The sequence below is a fragment of the Nesoenas mayeri genome (assembly GCF_963082525.1).
Source record: "Nesoenas mayeri genome assembly, chromosome: Z".
Taxonomy (NCBI): domain Eukaryota; kingdom Metazoa; phylum Chordata; class Aves; order Columbiformes; family Columbidae; genus Nesoenas; species Nesoenas mayeri.
The window spans coordinates 21,693,981-21,721,150 of NC_137542.1; the positions used below are offsets into that span (position 1 = coordinate 21,693,981).

A 27,170-nucleotide genomic window follows, 5' to 3' on the forward strand; every position below is an offset into this window, starting at 1 on the left:
ACAAGAAAGCATCATAAAATAAAGATGAAACATTTATACCATGACCATATTTTTAAACTGATAAGTCATTTATAAAAAAGTTAACAGTACAAAATTCCCACCGAACAATTATTCAACTATTCTTAAAAGCCCATCTGATGACAGAAGGCTAGGAGAAGAAAACAAAACCATCAACAACTGAAAACTCTCAAGTCTGTCAGTAGAGAAGTCAAATTCCAACAGAAGCTTTGCCCCTGAGCCCTGAAGTCTGGGGCTTTCATCTGGATTTCAATCTCAGAGGAGTTCCCACTGCTCTGAAGAAAGTTCTGGGGATGTAGCGAGCCAGTAATGTGAACCAAGACAGATCAGTTCTTTCTGCTAGAACTCGCTGCAAGTCAAAAATCTTACTGTTTCAATCTTGCCTAAAGGTGGTATTCTCCCCACCCACTTTTGGATGGAAAATTCAAATCTACATAAGGTGAACTCTTCAAAATTTATGATATTCTAAATAGCAGAACAGGATTTTCCGACATCAGTCTCAAACTCACAAGCTACTTCAGATCATTTCAGCATATTATATATGCTTAGTTGCAGCTTCAATATCAGCTCTGCCAACTAAGAATTTCAGACCTCTCTGCTAGGGTTGGAACAAGCTGCTGAAAATGAGCAGACTTTCTTGGATCTCAAGAACCAGACCCCAAAGCAAAACAGAAAAAGATTGAAGGATTCCACACTATTTAACATGTGGGTAACAAAGAGATGACAAAAACAAGCTATGACTGTGATACAATTAAAAATCTGGCTATTCCCCCCCAAAAGGCCTGTTAAAGATACCGGAGACTCTTTGGCACATTTATTTCCTTGAATACAATTACTCTTAATTAGGTAATTAGGACAGCAGGACCTACGTCTAGAATACAAGTGAAATACAGTGTGCTCCCGATAAGTTTTTTGGTAGATTGTGAAATACAGCAAATAAGACATGTCTCCAGCTAACTAGTCACTTTAAGAGGTTCTTGCGCATACATTTTCAGGTATAAGACAAATTGCTGAGACCCACTGAAATCAACAAGAAGTTTAAAACCGACCATGATCTCTCCTCTCCTTATGCATGCTTTGAGTTCCTGAAGCTATACCTTACCAAGCTGCAGACTACTATAAATACCATTAGTTATTTCATTTGTTAAATGTATATTCCAATTAGCAAACTAAATCCAATTAAAAATCTTAAGCAAGAATTAAAAATGTCTGAATGGACCACTTCTGACCAGGCATCCCAGTATAAATGAGTATTCCCATGCTCCCTCCTGCCCTTAAGCACTTGTGACATCTGCTCACCTACCAGTAAACAATATTTTAAATAGATTTTTTTTCCTTAATTGTACATAGTAAGGACTTTGACCGCTACTACATGCAAGAAACAGTCCACCCACACCTAGATTCAAACTAAACATCATTATATTTGTCTGCCAATTCATCAAATAACTGAACTGAGTTTCATTTTGTTAAAGCAAATAAGGTCACAGTGCAATTATATCTCTCTGACTGGCACACAGACAACAGCAAATGTAAGAAAACTCTACCCATATAACAGGAGAAGCCAGACAATGGCCTTAATTTTTTAGATCACCAATAGCATTCTTTGGTACCAAATTAATTTAAAAACAAAACCCCACAATCCGGCATTGCTGTAGAAGACAGTACGCTTCTGTCAGTGGCACACTTAGCTTCAGTGCCACCAGACTGCCTGGAATAGTGGAAGTAATCTTTACCTATTTCCACAAGTTCGTAACTATGCACAGTAAACTTCATATTGTCAGTTTGGATTGCGCTTCAGTACTAGGATGTTTTACATAAAACACTGTCACCTTTCTTATTTTCCAGATGTAATAGAAGTACAAAGGTCTAAACTATTTGCCTAAGTTCACACTGTGAGAAACTGGTAGATCAGATATAAACACAATTCTTTGTTTCAAAAAATAATTAATACAACAAATTTCACTGTGAAGGAAGAACTACCTCAGAATTCCTTTCAAGGAAGGTAAATTAAGTAACACCATAAAGGATATGCCATTGAAATCTTCAATCTGCTTAAACACTGCAAAAAGAAATCCATTTTTAAATTAGATCCTTACCGTAACTCTCCCCATATGCAGTGCCTCAGTTTAATTTTTCACTTTTTGTATGTAGAGGAAACCTCAGGCAAAAGAAAGAAAAAGAAACTCCTGAACACACAGAGTTCAACAGAAAGGGCATGTGTAAGAATAGAAAACAAACCATACCAAGGGAAAAAAAAAAAAAATGAGGGAAAGACATAGATGGAATATATTTAACACATCTCAAAGTAACATGACACAATGATTATGCAAACTATTCAAGATTTCCATTCTCGATTATTCTTCAGAGTTCAGTAAAAAAAGAATTAGGTAACAACCGTGACACTACTGTGAACATCTCTGTTGAAGCCTATGTGTGTATTGCTCAGTAGTATCTCATAGGAAATCAAGATCTCAGCCATGCCTTCAGCAGAAACAGGATTCTTCATGACTCTGTAGTACTGATCCAGTCCAAGTGGTATTACTATGTCAACTTAATGCCTCTGCATTATTCCAAGCAGTAAATAAAACAAGTGATCTGAAAGAAGTTAAGTTTATCTCACTTTGGAGATGCTCCTTCTCCCACCCTCCCAAAAACTGTTCATAGACAATACCACTATTCAACACTTTACCTCATCATACTGGCACAAGCTGCGTACGTCACCATGACCATATGCAAGGTTAGTATAAGCCGGGGCAGATCCTGCCAGTCACTTCAGACAGACATAATTGCAAGTGATACAGCAATTTCTTTTTCAGAAAGAAAGTTAAGGTAATTTGACGACTGCCACAATCCATAAAGGATGTTAGACATTCTTTAAAACCAAAATAATGTAAGAAGTCGTACAGCACAACAGAGTCTTCCCATGCTATTCCTTTTACCAGCCACATGCTTCTGTTGACAGCAAGACAGCATAATGAAAGGATTCATCCTCTGGTGAAGGACTCCATCCCATCTGACATGGAAACTCCCTAAGGCCAAACTATCCTTTTCTTAGACTATGTCCTGTTAAGCAATGTATGCAGAGCAGCTGAGTCACACCTAAAGACTTCAACCCATTTTATGGGTTGTATAGAGTCTCTGCCAGAAAGAAGAAAAGGAGTGGGCAAAAGGAAAAACAAGCAAATCTTGGGCAAAAATATAGAATCAAAAGAGAGAAGAGGACAGAATGACAGGTATAATGAACAGACAGTTAAGGCAAAATGCAAGATCTTCTACAAAGATTTGAGAATCACTCTAAAACCTGAATGTTGCTTAAATAGTCCAACTTTGGAATGCATTATTAGGTCGAAGCACAGATTAGTAGGCCAAGTCTGAGCCCCAAAGTCTCAAAAGACAGCTGCTTTTCCTCTTTCCCTATTCCTCCCCACTAAGCTTCTCTAATGGAGAGGAATTATCCTCTTACCTTCCACCCACAACTGGGTACAGAATCAAGCTGGAATTTTAACTGAAATAACCTCAGCCACTTAGCATATACTCTACCTTTTTAAAAAGTAATTAAAATTTAGCAGATTGCTAGGCAAGCATGACCTTAATACACACACAGTAAAATGTGATTGTGCATAGGGAAATGAAAACAAAACAACAACTAGTAGGTTGGAACCTGCTTGATCTCAGTAGATACAAGGATGATACATCATAACTACTGAACATGACCAAAAGTCTGGACTCCATGGATTCCTAGAAAAATCCAAAAAGAGGAAGGAAACAAAGGCATCCTGCCACAATCAACTTCTGCCAAAGCATTCTGTTTCAACCTTTGGAAATGTAATTGAAAGCAAATGAAAATTTGGGAAGAAATTGACACTACTACTGAGAAGAAAATACCTTCTTATAGCTATTATTTGCTGGGAGGCAGGGACAGACACCAGAAGGATGAGATACTCCATGAGAGAAAAGGAGCAGAGTAAAATCACAGAAGCCTCAGTTCAAGTAGGAAGACTGAGACAGCACACTGAGTCATACGGGGGACAGAAAATCTCCTGCACTTTCACTTTCTTGCCTTGTAAGAAAGAGCATATAGGACTCTTTAATTCTCCTCCTACCTCTGGCAGATAGGTTCCAAACTCGTCCAAGTAAACTAATTTTTGTGACTCCCCTCTTAGGACTCTCCCTTTCCCAGTGCCCTTAGGTTCTGTGAGTTGCCCAGCATCCTCAGGCTACCAAATCAGATACTGCAGAGCATACTGTAAGAATCATATCCCATACCACAGGGTAAATTAACTAATTTTCCATTCCCATGGTATCCAAATCATAGCAGAAATAAGCAGAAATAGCTGCTGTTAAAAAATATACCACAGGTGGTTGGGAGGATTTCCCTCCCCTTCTTTTTGGAGGGAAGGAGAAATTATTATTTCAATCCGTACCAAATATTTCTTCAGTTCTTCCATCACTCTCCAAACAACATTTATTTATTCTCTTAGAGTGCTGGGAAAAGTTGATGAAGGAGGATTCAGTCACATTGCCCAGCCTCAAGGGGTGGTGATTAGGATCTTTAAGACAAGAATTTCAGTAATTTTTTCCCCTTTTAAAGGTGAGGAGTAAATGGAAGACACCTCAAAGGCAGCTAATGCCTTTGAGCATTAAAATTACAAATGCCACCCTCCTGTTGCTGACATTTGCAGACCCTTTTTATTATGAAGATAGAATAAATGAAACCTATAAAATCATATTTTAAACAGATAGAAAATAAAAAGCAGTAGGAGAAAAGATCTTTGGGGGGAAAAAAAAAATGTTCAGAGGTGGGAGTTAAAAAAAAAAGAGGCTTAAAGAGTCTTTTAAGGAGTCTTTCAGTAGAGCACTTGAGCAAGACCAAGATAATACAGATGCCCAAATCACCTTTTGACCCTTCTCATTGTTTGTGCAGTGTGTAAAAATACCAGTAAAAGTGATTGTTATTCCTCAATATACTTGCGCCAGCATGGTATAAGGTGGCATGCTACACATATTCCCAATGACAGAATAAAGAATGTTTAGAGTTTCAGCAACTGATTAACGTTACCTGTTGCAGAGCCAACTATTCTTACTGAAAGAAACCAGAAGAGTTACTACTTGTAGCAACATGCTCCTCCAGAAGAACAAAGCAGCTCTAACTCCTGTGGTTCCAGCCAGGTACCTTTGTGATAGGCCACTCTCAAGCAGAATGGAGAGACAGGGAAGTAGTTATGTTATTTTCCTATCACCTGGAACATACAATAAGCCAAACTAGAAATTATAAGCATCTGGCTGTCTCCCAAGTGCACACAAAACAGAACTGAATAAATGGTTCTGCACAGTCCACCAGTTCACATGCGGATTTCATGTCTGTTCATATTTTTCTTGGCAGACTATGCAAACATCTGCTCAGATAAAACAGTATGTATGTATTCTCTATTCACTGAAGCAGCTGTCAAAGTTAATTAAATGCACTTGTTGTAAATCACCTTCCCTCTGCTGCTTTATGTATCATTATCACAATAGATATATATGATGGATTTATGGAAAATTTAGAGATAGGTATCTGCCTTTCAAGTAGTTATTTTTTTCAGCCTACAGAAAGAATTCAAATTAAAGATTATAACTGCTTTTTCCTTAAAGCACTTGTCTAAATTGCAAGACTAGTGTGGATTTTTTTTTAATGAATAGTAGGTAGTTTTTATGATCAGTAAACACTTTTACAATCAGTAGGTGTCACAGCAGAAGAACAGAGTTCATCGCAAATGATTTTGTGATTATTCACAGTTTCCCTGGACTACCAATGAGATAACCGTTCCATCATGTGAATTTCTTACTGACTACTGCCCAGATTCATCTGTCTACTGTACAAGAAAAGAAACTAGCAGAGTGATGCCAAATAAGTTCCTAATTAATTATTACTACTTTATACTTCTCTGGATGTTGCTCACAGTGATTGCTTGAAGCATAGTAGCCACTGTGGACATACAAGACAACACAATAGCTTTTGACAAAACATCTAACAGACTGATATTCTCTCCTAGCATGGACAGCATGACAAAAATTAGATAGTTCTTCTGACCATGTAATTTTCAAGTATGTGAACTTAAAAACAAAGATAACAAACATGGGCCATATTTTTTTTGGATAGAAACATAATCAAAAAGCTATCTTGTTCCATGTTTTTTGCACTACAGCCATTGCGTGGGTTTCTTTCATTCTTTTTCACTGAAGTTTCAAAGCAGAAATCATTCTTGATTTGAAAGCTGAAGTCCTAAGCATTTTCTTCCTTCCAAATGAGCCTGATTCTCTGGGCTTCAATGTCTCCTGATCCTCATAGTCTGAGATGCTACCTTTATTCCTACAATGAAGGAGTATCAGCAAATATTTCTGTAAGACCTACACTCCTTGAAAACTAATGAACAATGAAAGAAAGGCTCAGTTCTTCACACTCACTAGTTATGACAGAGTTCTTCATTAGCCTGCTACTCATGTTTCTTTCAGCTATAAGAAGTATTCATTCCTCCTTTTCCTCAAATAGCTATGTAACAACCATTCTCACACCTGTAAATCCAAAATAGTTTTGAAATATCTCTAGAGAATTTAGCTACAGCAATGGAGGTTCTTTTATTTCTTTATGAATATACATTTATAGCAATTTTGAAGTGGTTTTGACTTAATGCACACCAAGCTTACTCCATATACTTAGTAATGTTTTGCTTTTCTTAGCATACCACTCTAAACACGCTTTTTGCTTACTAGCAGAGATCCAGTGAGCATGCTTTGGAGTCAAACATAAGGCCAAAAGTAGAGGTCATTCCTCAGCCAGCAACAATGTTCAATACATTGGGTGATTTCAGACTAGTTTTGCTTCTTAACTGTGCACTGAACAATTCTGTTACTTGTATTTATTCTGCACCTAAAATATAACAGGAAAACATGATTTTGAGAGTTAATTCTCTCCCAGTATGATTTTTTTTTCAAGCCATTTGCTTGTTTGCTTGCTTCAGAACAGGAATATAGTATCAGACCAAAGTCACATAGTTCTTCAAACACTGGCCAAGAATGAGTGTCCAGAAACAAGCTTCAGAACAGGACAAGCCTACAGTAGTTCCTTCCCAATGTAGTTGCAAAGTGATGTGAGACTCACAAACATGTCAAGCCAGGATGAACACAAAATCATCTTTATGTTCTTTACAAGTAACACTTGAAAAGACAGAGAACAAGCATTTGTTTGTTGGTCAGACTCGTTAAACTACAACTACTGTAGCCCCTGTTAATATCACATTCAAGACTTCCTGTATTCCTGTATCTTTAGTAAGTCTCTTATCTGTGCTTAAGAGACATTGCATTTAATCATTTGCGAGACTTGCCTTCACACACCCTACTCCTTCTTTCCTGATTTTAGAACAGTCAGATGTTCTACATCAAAGGTGTTCTAGTTGACAGTTTCACTCACTATTCTTTTCCCATGTATTTTTCTTTAACACCACATTATCTTGTATCTGTAATCCTTTTCCTAACAGCATCATTTCCATGTCACTGCCAAAAACCTACAGCAGTGTTTTGGGCAGTCAATAAGGCCAGCAACATGTAACAAGGAAAGAGCTTTAACTGCTTGGCAGAAGAAAGATATTGGCATCTGGTAAGTAAAAAAAAAAAAGGAAGAGTTGGTGTAGTGCACAAGGGAAGAAAGCTACCACCGCATTTCATTTTCTTTAGTTCTGAGTGAAAAGTGATCAATCAGCACAAAAATTCCTCTACTATACATCATCCAGTTATAATGTTTAAAATCTTTTAAAAGAACAAAAAAACCCTCACTGTATTTTTGAAACAAAGTAAAATAAGTTAACACATTTTCACATTGTCAGATCATAGATTAAATTAATTTGTACTGCCTAATCACACTCCAGCTACAGTGAATAGCTAAACATTCCCAATTCCAATGTTTATGGAAAGCTGTTAATACAATCAATTATAACTGTTAATGCAAACAAACCAAATTAACATTCTGTTGGGCTCATTACTGTAATAAGAGATTTTTATGCTTCTCCACAATGCCCTGTGTCCTACTCGTAGCACCTATCATAACACACATCCTTCCCCTCCTCTTGAGCTTCTACTTATTTCAATTCCATATCATAACATGCTTACCCCTAAACAAACAGGTCTCTCTAGCTCTCCTCACAGCCCAGAAAACTTCAACTACTGATCCCTGGTGAGCTTCTGTTGCTTTCCTGTCTTTGATCTCCCACAGAGCCAGGGAGGCATTAATTGTTACAATCTGCCCAAGATACTCCATCAAACAACATTCTACTCTCTGACAACACACTTCTCCTCTACAATCTTCAGCCCCACAATTCTACCTGCCACCCACACCACAACTTCTCTCCATCAGCACTGGCCACTTCTTATTCAATTTCCTTTCAGTTATTTTCTCAATATAGTCAAATGATTATCAAATCTCTTTGCTCACCCCTTTATTTCTGCCCATTCCCTCATCTCCTCTCACTCTCTCACATCACTTCAGCATCTCCATGAGTTTCTGTTTCCACTCAAGCTGAGGATCACCTTGCAGCTGATCAGCTTGAACTTCCAGTACATACTGTTCTTCTCTCACATGGTTCTTTTACAAGGAAAGGCACATTCTCTCCAGCATAACTGAACCGCATGCTGCTTAACTTAGACTTCAGACTCCATTCTCCTACCTCTGCTTCTTCCTGTCCTGACTTCTTCCTAGGGCAAACAAACTGCTAAATGGTCTTATGTGTATACCCTTTCACACTGTTTTTTCCTTCCATTACTTTTCCTCTACTTGATGATGTTACGAATTGACATATCTGTCTGATTGCATCCTTCAATCTCTATATTTCCACTAATTCCATCTCATTTTCTGACCTTTGTCATTCTCCCCTCTTGTTATACTCTTCCATGTTCACTGGCAGTTCCTGTTTCCTACTCGTCCCCCACCAGACGAATGCAGAAACCCAGTCTCCCTGTCCCAATTCCCATTTCAAATAACAAACCTCTTCTATACTGGTTCTCTTGCCAAGAGGTGCTCTTCATGAAACATCTAGCATACCCGTGATGCATTTGCATTCCATTTCCATCTTAAGATTCTGACACACACACACAAAAAAAGAAGAAAAAAACCCTAAAAAGGTATTGAAGTACTGCTTGCCAACGTGACCATTATTTGTCTCTTGCCCTTTCTCCTCACCCAGCCACATTTGCTGCATACTGTCTTTTGTGTAGCCTAGGCCAATTTTTCTGTTCTGCATTTGTGTATCACAATGCAGAGCCCTCTGCCAAGTTTAGACCTTCTGAGAAGTTGGACAAACACTTATTATATCTAGGAAAATACCTTATAAGGAAAATATTACATAATTAAAGCTATCTAATGCGCTCAGGGAAGTCTTGTAGGACACATGCAACTGCTTGAGCTCAGTAACTTGAGAGTTACTGTTTTCTCCTAGGTAAATATATTTGTTTAGTCTTAGGTTTGGGTGCTACAACAGATTGGTGGTTGAATCACATGTATGCTCATCTATTACCTATATTATCTGACTTTAAAAGATGCTTTCCTGATAAGTGATAAATGCTAAAACCAAGATTAACTGGACATTTAATGTCAACATTTAAGATTATTAACATTTACTTTTGTTCCAAACATACATGAATTGCCACATCATTTACTGCTACAGCACCTTGACTACATTTCATCTCCTACAAACCATGCTCTTTTTTTGGTGCTTTTTGTTTTGGTTGGGTTTTGATTTAATTTCGTTTCCTTTCATACAGTTGAAACAACAAAGGTTCAACTGCATGAAACATTCAGTGCTAATTTCTAAGGCAGATGATGATTACTGGCCTTTTGAGACCAGTAATACAAGTCTCAGCACTACCAAGTTTCCAAAATGTATGTGTATTCCTGCTGGCAAAGAATGAAGACACAGAAAAATAAAAGCTAACACACTCCTATTGGGATACTTCTAATTTGCAAAGTAGATTGAACTTTTTAATTAATTTTCTGCATACAGAGGAATTACAGCATTTGGCAAACTAAACTTACAACTCAAATAAAAGTAAACTATAATATATGAAATATGCAGTGAAGTACATGGAATGGGACTGAACTGATTTGGATCATCTGCCTTTATAATAATGATGGCATATAAAAGTGAACAGATTCTTAGAAATCATATGTGGTATTATGCTGAAAGACAAATACATGATAAATATTGTAGGCTTTTTTACACCTGCAAGATTCCAGGCCTCTGTCACCACTATCAGATTAATTCAGCGTTCATTTCTCATCCAAAACTAGCACTAGATGCATGATAAAGACAACTTTGTATTGCATAGGGTAGGTTGGTGAGAACAAAAATATCTCAGCAACATGTTTTGTAGGAATCTGCAGACAGGTGATGTTACCTGCTAGATTAATATTCCAGATGGATATTCACCTATCTTGTCAATTGTATGGCACAGATTTGGGCTGCTTTATGTTCTGGCCAACTTTTACCATGTTTTCAGATGTTTACGAGCATGCAGGCACTTAGCTGAATTAAAATATAAAAATCACTCAAATATTAATGTATTTCAATGGGCATTAGACATGTCTGTCAGTTCTGAAAAGCCCTGTGGCCTTCAAACATGAAAATCATCAGATCAGAAGGTATTCAAGTCCTAGAATTAAGTTAGAGATACTCCTTTTTCCCCAAAAATTACTAACCTTAAGGTCCCATATAATTCCTTATTACCATATAATTTCCTCTTTCTCTTCTAATGTTTCCTCCTTCCATCTTGTCACTTTCTACAGTTCTCTTCTCCCATCCTACCGACTATGCAATCTGCTTTCTCTGTGACCCAGAAGGTAAAGAGAATCATAGTAACTTAGCTAACTTAGAAGACATAGAATCAGTATAAGCCACTCAACGAGTCAACTTCCAAGTAATGAAATAAAACTTAGTGCAGCAAATTTGACAGATAATTTTGGACATAAAGAAAATACCTACCGTGAACAGTCCTTGCATCACACAAGAAAGGCAAGCCATTATAAAATAACACCATACTAAAGTAACTGGGTAAACTAGGCAAGAAAGAAAAAAAACAAGCAGGCCACTTCCCTCTCAAGGGAAGACACGAATCATGGCAGGAAGACAGGCAGCACTGCAAATCTACTTGGCAAGGACAATGCATAGTGGAACACAACATGGGGTGAGGCAAAATGATACAACTTAAGTATTCAGAAATCTTGAAAGGACTTGAAGAGGAAAGCAACTGATCTCCAGTGACACCTCCTGACCCTTAGGTAGGAAAAGACAGGCATATACTAAAGGAAAAATCCTGGTTGTGCTTGTATTAAGGCACATCTGATTATACAGGTTGACCAGCAGAGAGAGCTGCATGAACTGGAAAGCCTGTGTCTCCAGTAGGCACTAGTCAACACAGACTATGTGAAACAGCAGTAGGGGCAGCATTTAATTAATAATGTAAGATAAAGATATTAGGTACACATATGTGGTACACACACAAACTGGCAGACCACAAGAAAAATGAACCCACATATTAATTAAATGCTCATACACTAATGCAAGACATCTTGCTAACATATGAGGAAAATCATCATCAAATCAGTTCTCAAGAGCTGGAGTTCTGAAAAAGTTCTTCTATAAAGTGGTGTTATTGAAATCACCAAGACAATCCACAGTATTAAAATAAGTGAGCTGTTAGCAAAGCCATGGAAACAGGAGAGGCAAGTGTTACCGTTACTGCAACATAAAACAAAATCTTTTGAGCACACAGAGGATCAACATGCCATTTGTTAAGTCCAAAGGAACCTTACCTTATATTCTTTATCTTTCAGGATGTGTTCCTGATTAACTCTTCTACATGCTAGCTTTTCAGTACATAAACAGATCCATTTAACCATTTAAACCCCATGAAAAAGGAGAGAAACTTTTAAATAACTAGAAGCAAGTATATTCAAATACAATTATTTTATCACTGAAAGAATTGAGTGTGTTGGCTTTGGATATCTATGACTTCCATCTCAAATTACAGAACTATCTAGAACAGCACCAGTCAAGAGCTGACATTAACCACAGACCAACACAAAATTAGAAATGGCAGCAAGATCCACACTAGCCTTCTTTTTCTCCGGTTTAAAGGGCTTAATAAAGCTAGACATTTGAGATATACCTGTTGTCTAAACATGCCACAGAAATAAAAATCCAATTAACTAACTGCATTTACTTGCAAATTTACCTGCAAGAGTCAGCTACATTTTGAGTTGAACAAGCAGCTCACCTAATTCTGAATGCCCACAAAACCAGCCACACTCCTATTTTACCATCACCAAAACTTAAGTCTCAAATATGAAGGTTAATGCAGCCTAATTCCTCCTTGGAGGAGAGTGGTTTCACATTAGCTTAAACCTGCGAAAATCTGGAATGCTGAAGTCCCACTCCCACTTCCAACTGGTCTTTATACCGGCTACCCTATGCCAGCATGTGTATTTGTACTGTGACAACATTCAGTACACCAATTTCAGTTAGGATTACTTTAAACTTCTCAACAGGATGGGCTCTCTGCATTTTTTCACTACACACAGGATTGCTAGCACAGGTGCAGAGAAATATGTGGGAACGCGTGCCAGTCAAACACTGACATGGAACTGTATCCTCAATGAATGCACCACTGAAAATAGAAGTTTCTCTAAAACTACAGCAAAATCAGCAGAAAATTAAGAAAGAGCAGGCTCATGGCTGGGAACTTATATTCTCTTAAAAACTGACTCAAGGAAAACCTACAAATAAAAGATCTAATACAGAAAAAAGGCCATGAACATACTTTTTTTTTCCACAGCAAGACACTTCAACTAACCAAACCTATCTGTACAGGTTCAGCAGGCTTTTGCAAGGATTTCGACTTCATATCCCATTATGTTCCACTTCAAGAAAAAAGCGAAAAACATACTTTAGAGAAGATGTTGTACGCACTAATTAGAGTCTCAAACTAATTATCAACAAGGAATCAAACCCAAGCAGGATTTTTTACCCTGGGGTTATGATTATTGATACACAGGTGCAATTCAATCAAACATTTTCTTTGGTGTGAGAAAATAGGCTAAAAGTCATTACTATTACATGTGGAAATGGCAAAGGCTGATAAAAATTATAATTAATCAGAAGAAATCATAGACTAATATAATTGGAAAGGACCTATGGTGATAATTTGGTCCAATATCCCTGCTCAAAGCCAGGTCAAAATATGCCAGGCTCAAAACCTGTCTAGTAAAGTTTTGTTACCATCTGCAAAGATGGTTATTTCACAACCCCTCTGAACAGCTTGTTCCAGTGCTTGACTGCTTTCCTGCTGCAAAAGTTTTCCTTAACACCTAAGAAAAATTTCCTATGTTTTCACTTCTGTCTGTTGTCTCTCAACCAAACACCAAGTACCTTCAAACAAAAGTCCAGCTCCATATTTTTAAGGCCTCCCATCAGGTAGCTGAGGACAACAGATGTCTCCTCAGACTTTTCTGATGGAAATACACAGTTCTCTCAGCCTCTCATACATAATATACTCTCCCCCTATTCATCTTTGGTAGTGTTCACTGGACCTCTTTCAGCATGCCAATGTTGATCTAATAAGAAGCTCTGAACTGGAATAGCACAATCAGACGTAATGACTGCCCTTCCAAATAAAACATTATTTCAAAAGAAATATATTTTAATGATAAAAATGCAAAGTTAGATACCCAAGAATAATGCAGACTACACCTAGAAAACAACTGAGTATGTCCTGAAAGTAGTAGTTATATAACTACTGGCATAGTAAGAATGACTTGAATACAAATTTTCAACATAATTGAGCAGTAAACATACTCTATAAGAACCACTCATATATATGGATCAGAGTACATCTTTATACACACACACAACATTATGCACATTCAATTTTACCTATATACTTTATCTATAAAAGTGTGTGTGTGTGTGTAGTCACCGAGAGTGGAGACAATTTTACCTTGAGACACCACCTGGCTGGAATATAAAGCAGGAATATAGTTCTATAGTCCCTGCAGGAGTAACATTTATTTCAGATTATTCTAGTTTGAAGACTATGTAGACAGTAAATTGCATATATTTAAATGCTTAAAATTCAAGACTAAATCAAATAATAAAACTGTCATTTACAAGCATTTGTTGTCACTGGTGAAGTCATACATATTTGACAGAATCACTGAACTTGCTGGAGCAGCTTGACTTGCAAAAGTAGACAAAAGAATTTCAAGACCTGCACAAGAAAGAAGGAATAGTAACCCAAAATTCTACCCTACATAGAGATTTTGCTGTGCAACAAAACAAAGTGTCTGTTTCAGTTTTAAACTTTATTTGGGCTAACATGAGTTAATGATTTTTTTTTTTTTTCCCTAGCAAATGCAGTCCAAACTTTACAATGAGACAATCTCCCTCCTCAGACGTTAAGGATGTTTCATAGTAGTGTACAATGCACTTGGCTAGGCTATATGAGAGAAACTCATATTTTACTTCATGTAACATCAATCACCAGCAAATTCAATCTGTAGATGGAAAAAAAAAAGAAAGTTATTGTAGAGACACAGACTGATTCCTGAAAATGCACAGTACCTTTCTGAATTCTACAGAAAAGGAGTAGAAGAAGAGGATTCAAAAACATGCTTTTCACCAGGACAGGTCGTGGGATGGTTACATCAAGCAGCAAGTAAGTACCCTCAATTTGACAGCACAATGAAATAATTTCAGAGAAGAACCATTTTAGTGAGGAAGCAATGTTCCTAATTGTTAAATGTTTCAAGATGAGAGGATTTTCTTCGCTTTGCAACTACAATAAAGTATTTATCTATTTCTGCAATGTGATCTGCCAATAAATACAAGCAAGGACTATAAGCTGCTTCATACCACGCACTCTCCGCCCTCCTACTCTAGCTCTCCATTACCTTCAGAAGGCTCAAGTCAAGTGGAAATGTATGGGAGTTTGCCCATATCTCCTCTCAGCACTTCACTTACATTGCAAGAAAGATCTGGGATACGGAAGCTTGCTAAACTTATACCAAGAACTGCAAGGCTTTAATAATAAACAACAGGACCTGCTACACAGGAATGTTTTCAAAATAGCACCCACTAGACTTGCTACTACATATGTACTGGTGGTTGCCTCCAAAAGGCTGTATCTTCTATCTAAAACAAGCTTCTAATTACCTCAGTAACAACTCAGAAATTAATCTAATTTTAAAAACCTCTTGCTACATAAAACCTGCTTAGATTTATTCAGCTAGTAGCTGAGTCATGTAATACTAAAATATTTGGTTCGCATGTCCACATAGCTCAAAATGAAAATGGAGAAGCATTCAATTTTTTTTTTTTTTTATTTCGTAACACTTTGACTGAAGTCAAAGACCAAGCAGTGAAACAGTATTTGAATCCTGACTGCAAAAAAATTAGAAGTCAAATTAAACAAGACAAGTTGGATTAAGGAGTCTAATGTGCTTCATTGTTGACTTGCTTTTTACATATTACTCTAAGGCATTTTCAATTTGCATGCCAAAAGAGCTGCATACTTTAAACTAGGCGAGTATCAGAAGCTAGGTTTCTAGTGATAATACTGAAACTTTTGAATAGAGGTGTGTGGTTATTTTTAAATATACAGGAAAAATATGATCCAGTCACAGATCCTCTTTGAAGGCACTTGAAATTCATCTGTTTCAAGGGCTGTAATCATATATGCAGTTATGATTGCTCTCTTAAGATTGTATGAACCTTATTTTATAGTGAATGCAATAAAATAATAGAATCAGTGTTTTGGTGACAGCCACCTGTATCTTTCTAAACAAGTATTTCTTTGAATTCCTTCAACTACTGTAATTATAGTGTATATCTAGGTGCAGGGACTTTGTCAGCTTAATGTTCACTCCCTATAACTGCAGCAGCAGTACTAGAAATAAAACAATGATGAATACATACCTCTTAGCCTTCTCTATGTATGCTACTCAACTTCAGTAATTCAGTTGTCCTTTGACTCAAATAAAGAGCCCTTGCCACACTGAAAACCCCATTTGGTGGAGCCCTTTGGGAGCAGCTGCAGCAGCACAGCCTGACCTGTCGTCAGGCTCCTGACGTGGAAGAACAGGCCAGTGCTCAAAACTTTAAATGCTTTCTCTTTTTTACCTCTCTCTCCTCAGTGCTTTCTGCTGGGGGATCTCATTCCTCTTGTTTATCAGGCTTGCTTGTAGCAAGTGTTGATAACAGTAACACCAAGTTTCCACACCCCTTCTCATCCTGGCCATGCCAAACCTCTTCCCCTTAATGCCGTCCATGTCACCCTTACTAGCAATTCTACTCTATAAGCAAACAAGACCCATAAACACCTGCACTGCTGTTCACCTTTATGCTCCATTCTTATGTGTCTGTAACTGGCATATTGGATGGAAAACTTCTGTCACATCACCAATATGGAAGGTACACCTACACAGTCAAAGGCTTCACATGCCAGTGCCCAGATCCCAATGAATGGACTGAAACAAGTCTATTTTCCACTACAGCCAAAACATCATTATATCTTTTCCCTTTAATAAATCCAAAGCCATCCCATACATAGTTCAACTGACTGCCTAGTGCTGCGGCTTCTCTCAGACCAGTCCTGTCTGTACTGCCTTTGCTCAGCTGCTGAGGACCCCCTTTACTGGCCCTTCATTTCATGGGCTTTTTCAATGTGGTAGTGTGACTCAGACAAATGACTAAATATTTCTCCCTTTACCACACAAATGCATATATATACTGGGCCTGCAAAACCTCAAAATACTTCCCAAGATGAGCCACCAGTCCAGCAGCCCCATAATTATGCTGGCAGCTAAATCCGCTTCAGCTTTTTCCTCTGGTTTTATGTCTTTCTCTATATCATAATCCTCTCCCCACCCTCGAAAACACAAAAGGGGGGGGAAAAAAGAGGGGAAAAAAAAAAAAGAGGGAGGGAAAGAAACTGCACACCCTCTTCTGTTATTTTCACTTTAATCTATACTCCTGCTCTATTCTGTATTTTGTAAAAATCCCCCACTTTAAATCCCTTTCACTTTGTTTATTTTGCGTATTCTTCATTTCCCATTTCCTCTTTCCTATCAGCAGGACTCCTTAAAGAAACTTATTCTGGCCCTTTGAGAGGTTTAGGGTTTGTTGTTTTTTGGTTTTTTGTTGTTTTTTTTTCTGTTCTGTAGAAAACAAAAAAGCCAGCTCCCTCTACTATTTTATTTCATTATCACTCAAGAGCATACAAGTTGCTTTTGAAGTTGATAATCTGCAATGTTTACTTGTATAACAGCTGTCAAGTCAGTAATTAGAAATAATCCATTAAAAGTAAAAATTATTGATCAGGATAATTATGTGGCCACTGAACTTTACAAGACAGGATTATCTGCAAATACGCTGTACAAAGAGAATGCCTTATAATGGGGAAACATGTTAGCTTCCAAACTTATATAAGCTCCAGAAATATATATGGAAAACATATATAGGAAAATGTTATGGAAAACTCATTTTTATACTACCATTAAGGGTAGGGTTGCCATTTTTTTCTTGCTACTGCACTACACATTACTTCAAGTTTAGATTACAGTGTAACTTTCCTTAGTTTCAGCACTCTTAGCAAGCTAAAAATTGCATAAGGTTTTTTTTTCCATCTTCTACTTTCTGTGTGACAGAAACAAAATTGCAGTTGTCAAATGATGTTGTTACTGTTACTGAGTCTAGATATCAAGCATTTGTTCCAAAAAGTCTAATTATCGAAGTAATTTCACAGTAAACATAATGTTATTTGCTCAGCCATGATTTACAGAAGGGCAACAATGAAAAGATGGACAAATTAACAAACTGACACTCTCACATACAGTTGTATAATCCATGGCTGACCTGCCATTTCTTTCATTACTTGTACACACCGTTTAACACTTTAAGTATGGCTGTAATCATATAATGAGATTTACTAAAGCCAGACTTTGTGTGAACTAGTCCAACAGTAGCATTTTGATGATGTACTTGCTAAACACCAAGAATATTTTCCAAATGTTTTAAAACTGGCAGAAGCAGGAGTATTAGTAATAATACATTTGCAATGCTCTAATCGTATTTTGAAAGCATGAAATTTTGTAATTGTGACCTACATCAACTACCATGTTCCATGAAACAAATGCATGTTATAGTTTTAAGTACTGATAAATGTGTATTTACCCATGTAATGATACTCTACTAAAGATTCCCTTTCAAAAAACATCAGAATTGTACAACATCCCACTGTAAACACTGCATGTACAATCATGCATTTATGAGTATAATGTATTATTACTAATGTTTCAGTAACTTAAACACTCTAGTCTTTTATAGTAATTCATATTTTGATATTTTAATTATGCTTTCTAAAGAACCTCACCCATTACACAGATAAAAGAAAAGGAAATAAAAGTACGTAAGAACAAACAGGAAAGGAGATATCACAAATTATGATTGCAAAACTAATCCTGTACACCATCTGTGTCAGTAAAATAGAGATGTGGTAAAACAAAAAGGTTTGTTAAACTGCTACTTTATTCCACTACAGGGTCTAAGAAAAAGACCACAATCCAAAATGCATATTTCTCCTCATTCCACCGTTAAGAAACTAAAAAGCTGTAGGTGAAAAGTAAGTAAGGCATATGTGCATGCATATGTGTTAGATACAGCATTTGCTGGATAAATAAATTCTAGTTTATTTTCAAAATAATTTTAGTTTAAATTACGAATTCTTTAACGCTTGCATTTAGCCAGAGTGTCTGGCCTTCAACCATGGTGAATCAAAAGTGAGCAAAACACTCTAACACAATATGAACAGAAGCCCCAAAGGCCTACCAGCATTGGTTTTTTTTCTAGATCAATTGTCTATACCGAGGTTACAGAAGAAAATTTCCGAAATGTAATCACAAGAAAGGACTTCTCCATTCTCAACACATCAGCGTCACTGGAATTTGAAATTACACAGTACTTTCCAACAGCTACAAATGCTAGAATAATTAAATATGTAAATTAACAGTGAAGGTTGGACACACACATAAAGACTTGTACTGCCTGCATTTCCAGTACAGAACCCCTCATCTACCCACACTTTCTTGTACCTTTTAACCCACCTCTGATCTGTGCAGGTTTTTTTCCCCTCATTCATAATACATCTCTACTTCCTGCCATTATCCCTGTATTTCAGGTTAAACACCAGTTCTCATCCAGCCTACTGCCAAGCCACCTGTCAGCCTCTTTTCCTTCCAGCCAAATATCGATTCTTCTCATTCCCCACACTTTACACAATACCACACTCTTCCCCATCGAGACTAACAGAACTGAGTCTTCTCACAACCTGTTTTTCACCAGCAATTTGTTTCTTCCACTAACAAATCAAAACTAATTTCCTCTTCAAAACCAGGAACAGTTCTCCTCCAACTGAAAATCAATTTTCCAGCCTCCCAGACAATTTTAACATAATTTAGCCCAGCTTGCAAAATAACGATATTTGGCATATAGATTCTGATTTTAATATTTATTTTATGTAATGTGGTCTTTGGTTATTTGCTTTTCTACCCATTTGCCCATCCAGAGATGCTGAAAACTTGACTGGGGAGTTTGGTCTAGTAAATCCAAGGCTGGCAATGGATTCAGAAAGACAAAAAGTTGTTTCACCAAAGTAAACTGAAAAACACAGTACTTGACTGTCTGGGCCCTGAAGTTTGGTTCCAAGTAGGTCAGACCTTAACTACTGTCAATATCATAAAGCCGTCTTAAAACCTACTTGACTCTGGGAACAACAGCACAGCCAGTGGCTCTTTTTAATTAATGGTGCCGGAGGAAGGAAGGTAGGAAAGCAATAAAGCCACATAAGGAGAGATGTGACTGAACACACAAAAAGATTCTGAAAAAGAAGCATAAAGAGAAGGTAAGAAGGTAAAGAACAGAGAGACAACTGAAAGGATGAAGAGACAAAGCTGTTTACGTACTTGCTCCCTCCTTACTTTAAGCCATTTTGCTTCCAGAACCCTATTGAGTTCCTGCTTCTGCTAATAAACTCACCTCCTGCTTCACTACTACAAGGAAGGAAAGAAATAATACTTTTACTGTAGTGGAAAAAGCAGAAAATTAATTTTCTTACAGCACAGTAAATATAATAATTCAGAAGCAGGAAGGATTTTTATGTTTCCCCACAGCGTCTTCAACTGAGACTGGCTTTTTTTTATTTGTAGGGTCAAAATAATTACCTTGTATGTGGTGCAGTATCATTCATAATAGAAAGTCCACTTTTACAATTTTAAAAAACTTTTATTTTTTCTACTACCTGCCATGTAAGGTTAATAGATGAGTCTACAAGTCCATTTAACTCTGTTGCTGCATCTTATGTGTTTTTGCCAGGGAGGCTTTTATCTTATTCTTGTTCCCTTAGTCTCATTCTTCTCCTTAAGGTGTTACCAGGGAGGATGATTTCCCTTGTCTTATTTCCCTGACAGCAGAGGATGTCCATCAGTTTTGTTTTGTTTATTTCTCAAAAGGCTCAGTGAGGAGCTTGAAATCTGTCAAGATGAGAAAGATACTGCACCAAACAACAGGTAAAGATTGTAACTTAACTGTAACAGATTTTAACAAATTAACAATTAAATGATAAAATTTATTTGCTTTTGAACCAGAAAATAATCAAAGATAGTTTCAGCTAATAACATCATAGCAGTAATACAAGCATGCTTATTGCTTCCAGATACATTTCTCAAACTGAGGAAAAGAATTAAGGCAAAGATATTTGGCTTAACAATTTGGAATTTCTTAAAATTTCTTCTTTCCCCTTCTGAACAAACATTGAATAATCAAGAAAACAGCCTAATATATTAGCTCATCTTTATTTGATAATAAAGGCAGAAATGTGAAATTTAAAAAGCAATATAAAACAAAAAGAATTGGAAAAAGACTTAAGTAATATTCTACCATTACATTCATAATTAGTTTCTCACATTTCTCACAATTAGTTTCTTACAACAGTAAATCTCAGTAAGAAATAAAAAAATTTAGGAATAAATAATATTAATAGTACAAGCTCTTATTGAAAAAAAAAATAGATATCATTACATGATGCAAAAAATGGCATATCAATTCATCATACATTTATGTTCCTCAAGATAAGAGATTTTCAGTCCACACAGTTACAAAGCAACTGTTATGAAAGTCAAATACCAAAACCAACTTGACTTGTGAACTCATACTCAAGAATCCAGTTTGATAAAAGAACTAAATCCCACCAGCATACCCTTGTAACTAGCTCTAGAAGACATTCCAGCAAAACATAATGCATTGGTCTCAACTGGTTGAAGTTTAATGACTTGACAATAACATAAGGCTGTAATGCACCAGAAGTTCTAGTTGGCTTAACAGTCCATGAATGCTATAGAACCAAAGGGAATTTAAAAAAAAATAAAATAAAACCAAAATCAAATATAAATGTATAATTAAGTAGTCAGCAATCTGAGGGCAAAACAGATTGATTTATTCAAATTCATTTAAAACAGATTCTTTAAGTTATGATTGAAATTGAAGAGAACATTTAATAAAAATAATTCGGTTTGCACATTTGTTTTTTAAGCTGTTGTTCTGCATATTTAATCATCGAAGCAGCCAAATAATTATTTGTACTATTTTTTTTAAAATAAGACACATTATGTTGCATTTTTATGTAAGGAGTGATAGAACTTAATGTGTTCTATCCAGACTTCGAGTTTTAAATAATTCTATTATGCAAACAAGCACATTGCCTATGGTTTTCAAGACAGTAATTTTAAACTTATTTCTGTCTCACTGCATTTAGAAAATTGAAATGTAACCAAAACATACACAGAACTAAAGAAAAAAAAATCTACAGTTGACATTAATATATGTCAAACTTCTAAAGGAATGCTACATAACTAAACACATTTATCAAAACACATTTTACATTTCAAACTGAGCAGTCAATTAAAGAAGGGAAGCTCTATAATTATATAAACTGAACAGATTGTTTCTGGTCATGGTGTCCTTCAAGGGTTTAAAACCAATGTATCTCATCATCCTAGGGTTATTTTTATACATAAATTGGGAAAGGAAAATGTTCCCAGTTTGGCTGTTGAAAAGTCTCTGACCACCTACTGTCCTGACTTTTCTTTACAAATTTGCCAATATTCAGACCTCATTTGAATTTAAAATTCTGTGTCGAGGCCAAATCCTGTCCCCCCAGTACAGAAAAAGCACTGACAAACAAGAATGACTTCAGAACAGAGGCCACCAACACAGCCAGGGACTGCAACACAGGCCCTGTGAGGACTGACTGGGGAGTGGGGCCCGTTCCATCTGGAGAAAACAAGACTTTGGGGCAAACTAACAGCAGCCTCTACTACCAACAAGGTGCTTATTCAGAAGACAGAGCCAGGCTCTTCACAGAACAAGAGACAACAGGTGTTAGTTGAAACACAAGAGGTTGAGAGAGGATATAAGGAGAAAGTCTGTCATCCTGAGGACAGTCCAGAAGTGGATGTGCTCTCTCCATCCCTGGAGGTTTTTATGACTGGACTGGATAAAGCTTTGATACCCATTCAAACCTCACTACTGACCCAGCTTTTGGCAGGAGTTTGGAGCAGAAACCTACTGAGGTCCCCTCCACATTAAATTATCCTGTGATTCTATGAATACAGTATCCTTATTTATCAAAAGTTACATTATTTGACTAAACTTAGGCTTTAGCAGAATTGTAATAACAACCTCCAAAAGGTTTTCTTTAAAATAAACAATAATTTAGATAAATCCTGTCCATCTCTATTAACCACCTAAGCATCCAAGATCAGACATGATGTGCTCTTGTTTTCCTTCTGTATGACCTCTTAGTGTGAAGGGACCACTATTTTTCCTGATCTCTAGAGGTCCCATCCAACCCCAGCCATTCTGTGATTCAACCTATTGCTTTAACAGTACGATAAAGGGGACTCAAGGTCACTTCTCCTCAGGGATTCTCAGTCAGAAATACTTCAGCTATACTGTGGAAAGTCAAAACGACATTGGGTTCCTTAGCCAAGACAGACTTCAGATGTACCAGGAGACAAGTAGTTTGACAGATTAATACAAAGCACCAAGCGCCCTACATGCTGTTCAGAAGTAAAGCTTTTCCATGTTTCCAGAAATGGCTTTAAGTAATCTAAACATAAAGCCGCTCAAATATATTTCACAGAAGTTGGTACAGCAGTCCACAAGGCTACCGCAGGAATAAGAAACTAGACAGACAATGTCTTCCAGCATGTGATTAACTTGCTGTATTACCAGGTAATGAAAAACTTCAAATTTTCTTCTAAAAAGTCTGACCGTAAGAAATGTTATTTCACTACATTGTATCGTCTTCTAATCACAGGACAGTATCTTAAACAATAAAAAGAGACATAACGTATTATCAACTTACTAAAAAGAAAAATTACCTCAGGTTCAAGAGTTAAAAAAAATACAAATGAAACCTCACAGAACTGCCATAAAATTGACAAATATTACAACCTTTTTAACAAAACAAAGTAAAAACATTTTACCATTTTAAAGTCAGTCTAAAACTCATTTTTGTGAGTTCACAGGCAAAACTATTGATAAGCTATCAGTCTGAGCAAGTGACAGAGCTCTTCGAAAACAGACTTGGAAAAGTACCGATGTCCATGAAAACTATGGTCTGGCTTTAGTCTGCTGCAGTCTAAAGATATCCTTCCAAACACTGTTAATATATCTGAGCCAGCTTGGACAGCAAAAGCTACATGAAATTTGCAGTGTCCTGTGCAATTTACACTTCTGTGGCTTCCAGCTGGTGAAATATGAGCTACTTCAGGTACATCCATGTGTGTGGCAATCACACATGAAACTATACCTCAGAAATAGCTTCCAGTTGATTTGGTTCTGACTTAGACTGGTGTAATCTCATTAACTTCAATCAAATAAACCTCCTAGTTTATTTATTCTCCACTTTGGCCTGAGTCTGTTTCATCATACTGCTTTAGGTCTGCCAATGCGTAACAACAAACAGTGAGAATTCCAGCTTATTTTTGATACCTGCTTTGCGGAGGGCCCATAAGTCCTACTAAGAGTTTTACACTCTCATTATCACAAGCTTAAGTCTAAAATGCTTCTCGCCAACTTCTGCAAGCATGCTTACAAAATACTCACTGGAATTCAGTGCAACTCCATCACTTTTTCAGTCCCCAAAACACCATTTTAGTGTTCTAGATTCCAGTTTTAGGGATCAAGACTTACAGGAATAGAATGCCCTAATGTTATTCAGCTACCTTGAAGTCACTTTTAACTGAAGCTAGGTTAAGAAAAAGCAACCAGAAGTATTTATCCACAAACCCCCTGGTAGACAGCATAGTTACAAAGGTTTATGAAGACCCAGGTACAGAGCAATTAAAAGATAACCATGCACCTATTTACACAGTTGTTATAATAGTTCCAAAGTCTCAATCTTTTGGGAGCCAGCTGTTGGATTGACACATGTTTTATTGCCCACAGCTGAGGATCTGGGTCTTGTGCAATCCCATGTCCTCAGATTCCACTGGGAACCCAAAATTTCTTTTGTAGCTCAGTCCATCTTTGGGGTTATCCAGGATGCGGTTACACAACATTTTCTCTGGCACTGCAAAACAGCTTAAGAAGTTATCATCTGGTCCATTCCCCTTCCCTTGTGCCACTTGTTCCAAAAACAAAAACAAAAAAAAACCAAAACAAAACAAAAACAAGCAAACTTTAACTTGGGCCACAGTTGTGATATAGTTCACAGCACGGCCCTAGCTGTTGTGTTTACAAAACTGAGGAGCAAATTCCAGTGTCTGTAAGGGGCTGATGAAAGAAACATCTTGCCCACCAGAGACAGTTTCAGAGGACACTTAAAACACATCATGAAACTACAACACCACCTGCGGCCCTATCTCTATAGCTTAATCCATGCAAGCAACCCCTCAATTCCATGTTGAAGTTAACAAGGCTCCCAATCCAAACGCACTTGAACAACTGAGGCCTCTAAAATTGTTTTGAGAAACACAGGTACAAAATTTACTGTATATTTATATCTAGCAAAATAAGACATTCAAAAGGCAAAGTTCTGCTTACTTTAAAAATATCTCACAGTGCTAGAAACCTAGGCTGTAGCACAATACACTGATGATGAACACTTCACTCATAACTACGAACTCCTAGTAGTCAACTAAGACTAATGGAGAACAAAGAGGTAAAATATTCATTTAAAGCACACAAGACATGTTCTAAAATATCGATTTTATATGTGCAAAGTGTCAATCCTAGACTATGTTAATGCTACAATACTAAAACCCCCAAAATCTCAAAGTCCTTGTTCCCATATTCAGTTTTGGGAAACAAGATAACTTAGTTTGTGCAAAAAATAAAATAAAATAAAATAAAATAAAATAAAATAAAATAAAATAAAATAAAATAAAATAAAATAAAAATTACTCACAGACTGATTTAAACTGATTTGCTAATTATTCTTATTAAAGGCTACAAAAAAGAAATCTTAAAGACCAATAAAGTCACACAAATAAACATTTTTAAATCCTCAATTATACATATAAATAACTTTAATCGCATCACTTTGATAATATATCATATATTCATTTATTTAAAACACTTGTAAGACACTGAAATCTACTGCAACAGCTCAAGCACTTAAGCAAAGTGACAAAGGGAATATCAGCTAAGATAGCTCCACTAGACCGTCAATAAAAAATTCCACACCACAAACATGGTTCAAGAACTGAGGTAAATATCAAAAACAGTTTTACACAGGGATGAACACAGAGCAAGAAATATATATTTTAATATATATATATTTAATAAATATTTATTAAAGTATATAATTACTTTCAATGTCTAAGCCTAAGTAATCCATCTTCAGTTTAATAAGTCCATAAAATGCTCCAGCTCTCTTTCCTAGGCCTGACATTGAACATATTTTTCACCTTTCTAAGAACGTATTGAACAGGAATCTAAAAACAACTTTGGCAATAACTGGTTAAGATGAGACTTGAATAGAATCAAAATTGAGAGCTAGCTAAGCGAAAAAAAAACCAAACAAAACACACAGAAGACAGGTAACATTTGATGTCAACAAATACAAAATAATAACCTCCTGAAAGATTAACTTCCAGCTGTTCCCACTTGGCATTGACTTTTAAGCCAAATGTAGGCAGATAAACAAAACAACCATGCAATAGGATGTGCAGTTCGACAGAATCTCTGCTTAATACAGGCACACACGAGACAAGAACCGAAGTGTTCCAATGAACAAAGAACCGGATCAAAAACATTCTCATTTCACTTGCAATACCATCGTTTGTGACATCACAGAAAACACAGAAAGCCAGAAGCAACTCATACATTTATTTCAGCTATGGACAAATACTAATGATACTAGGAAAAAAAAAAAAGGCCCAGAAGGACAGAGGTACAGAAAATCAAAACATCAAGAGCTAATGCCTCTCTTCCTAATACAAGGAAATGTTCAACCATGATTAAAAAGCAATCTATTAACAATAAAAGGAACTGTGTAATACTACTGTGAACTCACTGTCAAAGACATAGATGCAGAGATAATTCACATCATAAAAGGACAGTGCTTGTTTTAAATCAATAGTTGGCTGCACCACATTGGATGTTCTTTTTTTTCTTAAAAGTCAGATTTATATATTCGTGTTTGACTGTGTGATGCAGTGACTGCATAACAAAAATTAGATGGTCAATTATCTTCCAGGAGAGTCATTCTATTTGTCTACTCAAGAAGTATTTAGATTTTCCTCCACAGAAAACTGCTTTCTAGGGCAGGTCAACAGGATATAAAGCAAGCTAGAAATTACTTTTAAAGATCAAATCAGCTATACCTCAATACTCACAGTAACACAAGGGGATTATATCATTGTCCATGTGAAGCAGATCTGTCTCCATTCGGTACTGCATAACCCAGAGAGCTTAACACTGGAGTGAGGCATCACCTTTTTTCTTCCAGCATTTCACAGGTTGCAACTGACAGCAACAAGATGCCTTACACTTGTACCTCTCACTGTA

The 27,170-nt window shown here is 36.6% G+C and overlaps 1 protein-coding gene across 3 annotated transcripts in view; it reads right to left on the reverse strand.

Moving 5' to 3' along the window:
- Nucleotides 1-27,170, reverse strand: part of JAK2 (Janus kinase 2) — a 93,342-nt gene that overhangs the window by 63,364 nt on the left and 2,808 nt on the right. Inside the window, exon 1 of one of the 3 annotated variants that reach the window (XM_080362705.1) lies at nt 2,115-2,131. The exons of the other annotated variants lie outside the window; for them this stretch is intronic. The gene's annotated coding sequence lies outside the window, so the exon portion shown is untranslated. Of the gene's footprint in view, nt 1-2,114; nt 2,132-27,170 lie in introns of those variants that run through there. 3 annotated transcript variants of the gene reach the window in all.